The sequence below is a fragment of the Salvelinus namaycush genome, chromosome 39 (assembly GCF_016432855.1).
Source record: "Salvelinus namaycush isolate Seneca chromosome 39, SaNama_1.0, whole genome shotgun sequence".
Classification (NCBI taxonomy): domain Eukaryota; kingdom Metazoa; phylum Chordata; class Actinopteri; order Salmoniformes; family Salmonidae; genus Salvelinus; species Salvelinus namaycush.
In genome coordinates, this window is record NC_052345.1 from 20,781,259 (window position 1) to 20,790,562 (window position 9,304).

The 9,304-nt window shown below is 39.2% G+C and overlaps 1 pseudogene; it reads left to right on the top strand.

Annotated features, from left to right (window-relative positions):
• Nucleotides 1–904: 904 nt before the first annotated feature.
• On the top strand, nt 905–1,950 carry LOC120032552 (annotated as a pseudogene).
• The last annotated feature ends 7,354 nt before the right edge of the window (nt 1,951–9,304 follow it).

Below are 9,304 nucleotides of genomic sequence, written 5' to 3' on the forward strand. Positions count from 1 at the left end.
CTAGGTCTGTTGTTATTAGGTGAAGTTATGGGTCCTACAGTAGGTCTATGTTACTGTTTGGTGAAGTTATGGCTGATGTTAAAGCTAGCCAAAGAGCATTTTACTGGTTAAGTGTTTTTTAAGTATATAGCAGTTGATTTGCGACAAAAACACAAACATACACAAATATATTAACCAGGACATTCAAGCGAGCCTTACAATTATAATCCAAAAGTAGTGTGAAATGCACTCATAAGCAACCTGGAAAATGGAGGTTATTTTTGCTGTCAGCCTATGAGAACTCCCCTGAGTTTTCCCCCCACGGTGGTGAATTAGTGAATAGAAACAGAGCTTAATGTGAGTTTCCTTGAGTAGCACTCCTGATCTTGCGTTGATAGTGCGCTGTAATATTCAGAATACATTGTGGAAAACTAAAATCTTTGCTCACCATTTTTGCTCCAGGCAGATATACAACATCCATAACTGTCGGTTTCCTCATTAGCAGGGAGGTGTTTCTGCATTCAAATTTTTTGTGCATTGCCCTCGTGCTGCAATTTTACCAAACACAGAAAACGGCCTACATTGGTGACCAATAGTTGTCTGGCACACTGCTTAGGATTTCAACAACTTGAATAACTTATTTCTAGTTACCACTAATGTGAAAACAAGACAAAATATGACTTGTTGCTAACTTGACTGTCTTAATTGTCAAATAATTTAACAGACGTCAATTGTTGTACCAACTTCATGGGTATGCTCTGGGCATCATCTTTTACCTCAAATTAACAGTGGATTTCTGCTGTTGTTGGCCTTTAACCATCTGTCTGACTGTGTCATTCACACAGGAGAGAGACGGGACTATCGTGGATCCTCTGGGAAGTCTCAACAACATCATAATGCTGACGAGGCAGAGAAGAGTCTCTCCAGATCAGAACTCCTCAAGAAACACCAGCAGAGACCCACAGGGAGGAAATCTCACTGCTGCTCTGACTGTGGGATAAGATTCAACTCTTCACTAGACCTTAAAATACATCAAAGAATTCACACTGGAGAGAAATCTCATGGCTGTGATCAATGTGGGAAGAGTTTTACTGAGTCAAGCTGTCTCACTATACATCAGAGAATACACACAGGAGAGAAATCATACAGCTGTGATCAATGTGGAAAGGGTTTCGGTACATCTCGCTATCTAACTATACACCAGAGAACACACACAGGAGAGAAACCGTATAGCTGTGATCAATGTGGAAAGTGTTTCGGTACATCTCGCTATCTAACTATACACCAGAGAACACACACAGGAGAGAAGCCTTATACCTGTGATCAATGTGGGAAGAGTTTTACTACATCTAGCTATCTAACTATACACCAGAGAACACACACAGGAGAGAAACGATATAGCTGTGATCAATGTGGAAAGGGTTTCGGTACATCTGGCTGTCTGACATCACACCAGAGAACACACACAGGAGAGAAAGCTTATAGCTGTGATCAATGTGGGAAGAGTTTTGGTACATCTGGCCGACTGGCAACACACCGGAGAACACACACAGGAGAGAAATCTTATAGCTGTGATCAATGTGGGAAGAGTTTTGGTACATCTGGCCTTCTGGCAACACACCGGAGAACCCACACAGGAGAGAAAGCTGTGATCAATGTGGGAAGAGTTTTGGTACATCTGGCTGTCTGACAAAACACCAGAGAACACACACAGGAGAGAAGCCTTATAGCTGTACTCAATGTGGGAAGAGTTTTACTCATTCAACCAGCCTGAAAGTACACCAGAGAACACACACAGGAGAGAAACCTTATAGTTGTAATCAATGTGGGAAGAGTTTTTCTTCATCTGGCCTTCTGACTGTACACCAGAGAATACACATAGGAGAGAAACCTTATAGCTGTGATCAATGTGGGAGAAGTTTTACTCAGCTAAGCAGCCTGGTATCTCACCATAGAACACACACAGGAGAGAAACCTCATAGCTGTAATCAATGTGGGATGAGATACTCTGATAAAAGATCTCTGACTAAACATCAGAAAATACATGGTGTTTCATGATATCAATGAAATAATGTAGAATGTTTTTAATATTGTGGAAGTATTTTAGTCACGTCACAATATAGAATGTTTTAACATTGTAGTAGCAGTATTCTAATGATGTCACAATGTAGAATGTTGTAACATTGTTGTAGGAGTATGTTAATGATGTCACAATGTAGAATGATTTAACATTGTAGTAGGAGTATTTTAATGATGTCACAATGTAGAACCCTAAACATTTGCTCTGAATTGAAAGAGTACTATTTATGAGATTTAACAAAAAGTGACTAACAAAAAAAGAGTTTTGATTCAAGTTGGTGACCCACTTGAATCAAAATGCAACACTTCAAAATGTTTAGGTTCTCAATATATCCCAAACTGTTTGTACATATTGGTTATTGATTTGGACATGTTAAAACTGTGTTTTGACATTGCGCTATTCCCATTTAGCCAAATGTCATTGAAAAGACGTTGAAAATAACACTATTCCTGACTTCCAATATACGTTCGGTTGAAAGTGAAAGTTCAAAAGATGTATTTTCGGGTAGTTTTTCAATGACATAACTTAATTTCAAGGTACTTGCAGCCTATACACATGGACGCAGTACAATAAATTGGTCTATAATCAATTTTATTAACAATCTTACATCACTCCAGAATTTCTTGACAACATTCAAATGCTAATTGTCTTTATTCCACTACTGAAGAAGCATGCCTCAAATCACCTCATATTTCAAACATTCAGCCTGACAAAAGATACGTTTTATTATTCCATGCCTCACCATTAAGTGAAGTATTGCCAATAAATATTAACAAAGGGGTGAACATTTGGTTTTGATATTTCATATTTACAATTCATGTAACATTTAGTAATCATAGTTATTTATGCAACCAACTGACAATTTTTGGGTACAATTATATTGAAATTGTTATCCTGCTTTTAGAATATCAGGGATCATTCTCAGATGTACCAACCCAAATGTACTAGAGCAGGACATTGGGGACTGGGCCCCGATCCAACAACATGCCTATCGAGATATTGCAGGAGTTTGCTCTTGAAATCAGACATGACTAATACAATTTGATGTGAGTTCCAATTCCAAGGGGATGAGAGTTCTAGAAGCTAGTGAGTTCTAGAAGCTATTGAGTGTTAGGATTCTATAGAAAGAAAAAGGAGAAAAAAATTATATGATTGTATATTATTATTTAGAAGTACGTGTTTTTTCTTGTTTTTAAATGTTGACAGCCAGTAGACACCATGTTTATATTGTAAAAGGTGAAGCATTGTAGTTGATTATAATGTGAAATGGAAGTTGTTTTCTGTTGGTTGTAAGCAAACTTGTCCAACAAAAATATAGGATATATTTGTTGTCTTAGGGGGGAAGGCGTTACAGGCTTTGGTTTTTCCATTTATGTTTTGAGGTTGGACTTTATCACGTATAGCTCGTTAACATGTAGGACGTACTGATTGGTTAGTCAGTATGTGTTACACCTGTGCTGGCTTGTCCATCTTGTTAGTGGGAAGGTGTTTCACCTGAGCTGGTCCAGGTTCTATTTAAGAGTGTCTGGCCCAGTGCTCCAGTTGTCTTGATAGATGTGGAGAGCCAACACCTTTAGTTGCTCCACCTTTTTGGTTTGCTTCCTGTCTTTAAGTTTGTGGGTTTTTCTTTTGTTTGCTTCTTCTTGGGCAGATTTAGTGGGTCTCATGGTGGGTGTCTTTTAGGTCCCAGTTGTTGTTACTTGTCAATTTTCAGTGGACACCCCCATAGTGTCTATCAGAACCACTCCTAAAAAACAAGCTTGTATTTTGAGTTGGATATTGCATCCAGTTAATATTTTAATCAATGGCATTTCCTTAGAATGTTCATTAGTCTTTCAGTTGTTAGTCTTCTGTTTGATGTGTACTAAATATTTCTGTTTATTTTCATTGGTTTTTCCTGTGAAGCCATTGTGTTGCATCATGTCTGAAATGTGCTGTATAAATAAAGCTTGATTTGATTTCAACAAATGAACCCAATGACCAATCAACAGACTCTTGGTCCCTCTTAGTATGAAAAACAGTATCACTTTTCTAGCCTGCTGAAGGCGTGGTGGAGTGGTAAACACCACCCCTGGCTCTACCGGGGGCTTGAGGTGGTCTCCCACAGCTCTGCTGGTGAAGTGGTAAACACCACCCCCGGCTCTACCGGGGGCTCCCACAGCTCTGCTGGTGGAGTGGTAAACACCACCCCCGGCTCTACCGGGGGCTTGAGGTGGTCTCCCACAGCTCTGCTGGTGGAGTGGTAAACACCACCCCCGGCTCTACCGGGGGCTTGAGGTGGTCTCCCACAGCTCTGCTGGTGGAGTGGTAAACACCACCCCCGGCTCTACCGGGGGCTTGAGGTGGTCTCCCACAGCTCTGCTGGTGGAGTGGTAAACACCACCCCCGGCTCTACCGGAGGCTTGAGGTGGTCTCCCACAGCTCTGCTGGTGGAGTGGTAAACACCACCCCCGGCTCTACCAGGGGCTTGAGGTGGTCTCCCACAGCTCTGCTTATGTCATGTTCTGTGGCCTTGCCGTTCCATTTCTTGACTGTCCCTGTAATACAGAAACACATTTAGTCATATTATATAAAACACTCAAAGTAATGGATATGGAGCATCTACAGCCTCAGTTACAACTGGCACCTAAATGTGACATGTGTCATCTGATCACTCCAAGCTGCATTAGGTCTGGATGCACAAAAGTCACGATGTGCTGCATTAGGTTTAGATCTGCCAGGATGGGCATTGTGTTCGGAATTTGAGTCTGGCCTTCGAATATGCATAAGCAATGTAAAGAGATGGGGTGAATGAGTGGGGAAAAGTACATTTGACACAAATTACCTTCATAATGTCAAAGAACAAATGCATGTGCCTGAGGGGAAATTAACTTTCATACAGCCAAAAGGGGTGAGAAATTACACCAATATCAGTGGACAATTTGCACTAATGTAAATTAACATGGATGATGGGACATATTCCCTTTTGCTTATGTGATGAACCACTAAGGGGACATAAATATTTGCCATCTAAACCATGTGTGACCTCTCACCTCTCTGGCTGTAGAAGTGTTCTTCCTAACCAGTCCCTCAACAGCTCTCTGACTGAGCTCCACCCTCACTGGGTCTTCAGAGGAGAGGAAGGCTGAGGAGGGATGGAAGGATGAATGGATCAGTCAGTCAATAAAGTGTAGAGCTGCTGTCTATGCTGTCTGACAAAATCACTATTTTAGTAGTTCATTAATGTAAATAAGGCTTTATGACTGCTGAATACCAACTATCAATCACTTAGATCATGTATTTTCAGGTAGAGATACATCCTTGGGACGTCCCTAGCCCATTGAAGTTGACATTTAAAATGGTTAAGGTTAGGGTTTAGGGTAGGGATGTCCCAAGGATCCCAGATAGCATTGACCATTGTGCATTCTTCTGTCTCTTTTACATAGCAGGTGATGGGTTCTGAATTCTGTACTTTTAAATATTAAATATCCTTATTATGTGAAATTGAATGAAACAATAATGTATGTTGATGCTAATATGATGTACAATATTCCATGATGTTTCTATATGATAACTATAGAGTAATATATTTAATATGATGTACAATATTCCATGATGTTTCTATATGATAACAATAGCCTAATATGCCATATACCATTTTTTAACAGTTTCACTAATTAATTTTTATAAACTTAATTATTATGATTCAAGGTCAGTTCACGTCTCACCTCATACTGTATTGGAGCAGCAGCAGCTGACTGCCCAGTTCAACGTCAGTTCACCGTCTCACATCATACTGTATTGGAGCAGCAGCAGCTGACTAACCAGTTCAACGTCAGTTCGCCGTCTCACCTCATACTGTATTGGAGCAGCAGCAGCTGACTGCCCGGTTCAACGTCAGTTCACCGTCTCACCTCATACTGTATTGGAGCAGCAGCAGCTGACTGCCCGGTTCAACATCAGTTCACCGTCTCACCTCATACTGTATTGGAGCAGCAGCAGCTGACTGCCCAGTTCAACATCAGTTCACCGTCTCACCTCATACTGTATTGGAGCAGCAGCAGCTGACTTGGTCGTTGATGCTAATCAGCATGTTTTGAATCTGAGAGTAAATAGAGCCGACTACAACTCTAAAAATGAAGGGTTCAACTGGAGTTGTTCTCAGATCCCCTTAGAACCGTAGGGTTCTTGGTCAATGAAAAACACCACCAAAACGTTCTTCAAATAACTTGTTAGAAGGTGGGTTCATCGAGGAACCTCCGTTGTTGCTGGACTTCTTCCGGGAGCTTCGCAATTACAACTGAAAACGATGGTGACAAGTTTGGATGCGACAACAAGTTAAAAAGGTTAAGTTGGGTTGATGTTTGGCTCTGAATATGTCTCGAAATAATTTATATAATAATATAACATACTAATAATGAATAACGAAGACAATTATGGTTTTCTGTGAATAGCTTCCATAACGTTACGATAGTTAATTACCGTAAATATTAGAAAGACGTTTTTGATCGTCGGCGTTGTATGAGCTACAGTACAGTACCGTTATCTAGCTAGCTAACGTTATGTCCTAACTAGGCACAACTAGGTTTGGATTATTTCCCTGAACTATATTCTTTCCAATATATTGTATATCGTTTCCATAAAGTCAACATGGCTTTACACTCATTAACGTAAGTTTCCAATCTAGAGCAGTTCTCACATTTGTGATAATGAACTAGCTAACGTTAACTAACTAACTAAGGACGGTGACCTGTCCAGACGAAATGTTACAACGAACTGAATCGTCAATGGAGGTCTTCCTCTTTATATAGCCTGCTACAGCATGCAATACTATTAACTCACAAGGGGGCATAACGTTACATGGACAATACTATCCCATTTTGGAAACGTTACATGTAAAATACTATCCCATTTTGGAAACGTTACATGGACAATACTGTCCCATTTTGGAGACGTTACCTGTACAATACTATCCCATTTTGGAAACGTTACATGGACAATACTATCCCATTTTGGAAACGTTACATGTACAATACTATCCCATTTTGGAAACGTTACATGTACAATACTATCACATTTTGGAAACGTTACATGTACAATAATATCCCATTTTGGAAACGTTACATGTACAATACTATCCCATTTTGGAAACGTTACATGTACAGTCCTATCCCATTTTGGAAACGTTACATGTACAATACTATCCCATTTTGGAAACGTTACATGTACGCCCCCTTGTGGAGGGCAATTAATATCTTAGATGGTAGCTGTAGATGGGATTCAAATGCATAATGGTATTAATACAGTGTCTAGACTACCTCTTTTGTATAAATGCCCTTCAGAATCCAAACACAGTATTGCCACGCAGCAAAATTTTGCGTATAATCTTTCAAGTCAGCCTGATAAAATATTGAACAATTTGTGTACAAAGATATCTTGAAATGTGATATTAGGCCTGTATGGCAGTACTGTTACTTTATGGCAGTACTGTATTGGCTAGTGCTTTCTCCAATATGTTCATCTATTTTACATTCAATTGTATGTCGATGCCATTTATCTTTCAATATATATATATTTTAATGCTTGTAAGACTATTCTTTGACACATTTTCTCTTCCTTTGAAATTCTTATAGGACAGAACATGGACACAATGCTTTTGGGATCAAGAAGAAGGTACGAATATGTTGTAGGACAGCTGCATTTGAAGTGTACATTTAACCTACATAGCAGTCAATACAAACTGAAATCTATTAGCATACAAATGTGTACAAATGATCTTTTCAGATCTTCTCAGAAATGAATCAAGTCCATGGAACGGATATAGACAAAAAGATAATTCAAGGACTATCAGAGGTCGAGAGGCGAGGCAGGGGTGAGGACATCATCCTGCTATTTTGACAGTCCCTGAAGGACAATACAGAAGAGGGATTTGCTCTTATTCCTTCCCTTTCTCTAATGTATTTTGTAATAAAATTAGCAAGTGTAGTAAGATCATTGCTTTACTTTACTAGGACTGGAGACCACAGCAGCGATTCTGCTCTTGCCCTACCTCTTCAATGAGGACCCGAGTGGCCTTTATGTCTGTGACTAGGTATGTCTATGCACCAATCATCTGTTTCTTCATAAACATAGGTGTGCATGCTTCTATAAAACTACAACTGAACATTTGTTATGTTCTTTGTTAAGTGTATGTGTATTCATCTTTTCTTACTTTTGTTGACACAGATTTCACCGCTCTTCACTCCTTTACTGCACATCGGCGGAAATCCATTTCACCATGAGAGTGAAATCCCGCTGGTCTTTGATGGGGGAGAACATCCACGCCCTCGAGGACGTCCCCATGGGACTTCTAGGGCTGTATTTTTTATTTTCCCTTACATTTCCCAAAAATGTCAGAAAAACACTTATGTTGTTAAGTTACTGTGTTCTGGGGATAAGAGAAGTTGGGGTGAAGTTACCAGGGCCGGTCATAAAGATGGCAAACTTCCTAACATAACTAAGTGGATACGATATACACACTAAAGCTGAAAAATCTGTATTTAGCATCAAGTCTACAATATTGTTAGTTTACCTATGATTCATTTTTAATGAATGTTGTTTTTATTGTACATCATTATTTATATATTTTTAAATGTCATGAAAAGCAGTATACAAAGTAAATGTATTATTTATTATGTCTGCAGAAATGTTGCAATTTTGTAATGTATTTTGTTTGGTAAATTGTTTGGTAAATATTAATTCACATTTGTGGTGCCACTAAATAAACAATGAATTATTTAAATCAATATTGTTATTAAAATATGTTTTTATAATGGAGGGAGGCTGGACAGGGAGTTGAAAAAATTAACCCCAAAAGGTTCTTTGAGTAACCATGATAAGGGGTTCTTCAAAGAACTTTTAGGGGTTCCCACAAAAGGTTCTTTAAATAACTTTTAGGGGTTCCCCCACAGTTTCATTTTGAAGAACCCCTAAAGAATACTCCTGTAACCTTTACTTTTTAGAGTGTATATTGATAAAACTCACCTTGTCCGAGAGACATTTACATAGTTACACACAGCCAAATTTGTGATTACTATTTTGGGGCGAAATAGCGGCCACAACAGACAGACTTGATATGGCCCATAATTCGACGTCCTTGGACGTCACGGGCTGAGTGGGTATGACCAAAGTTATTCTATTTAGCTACACTTTGTAGTACATTTTTACACTATAATAAATGTTTCTGATGCCACATAGCCCGTTTTCAAAGGGAGTCGTTGGTTTTTT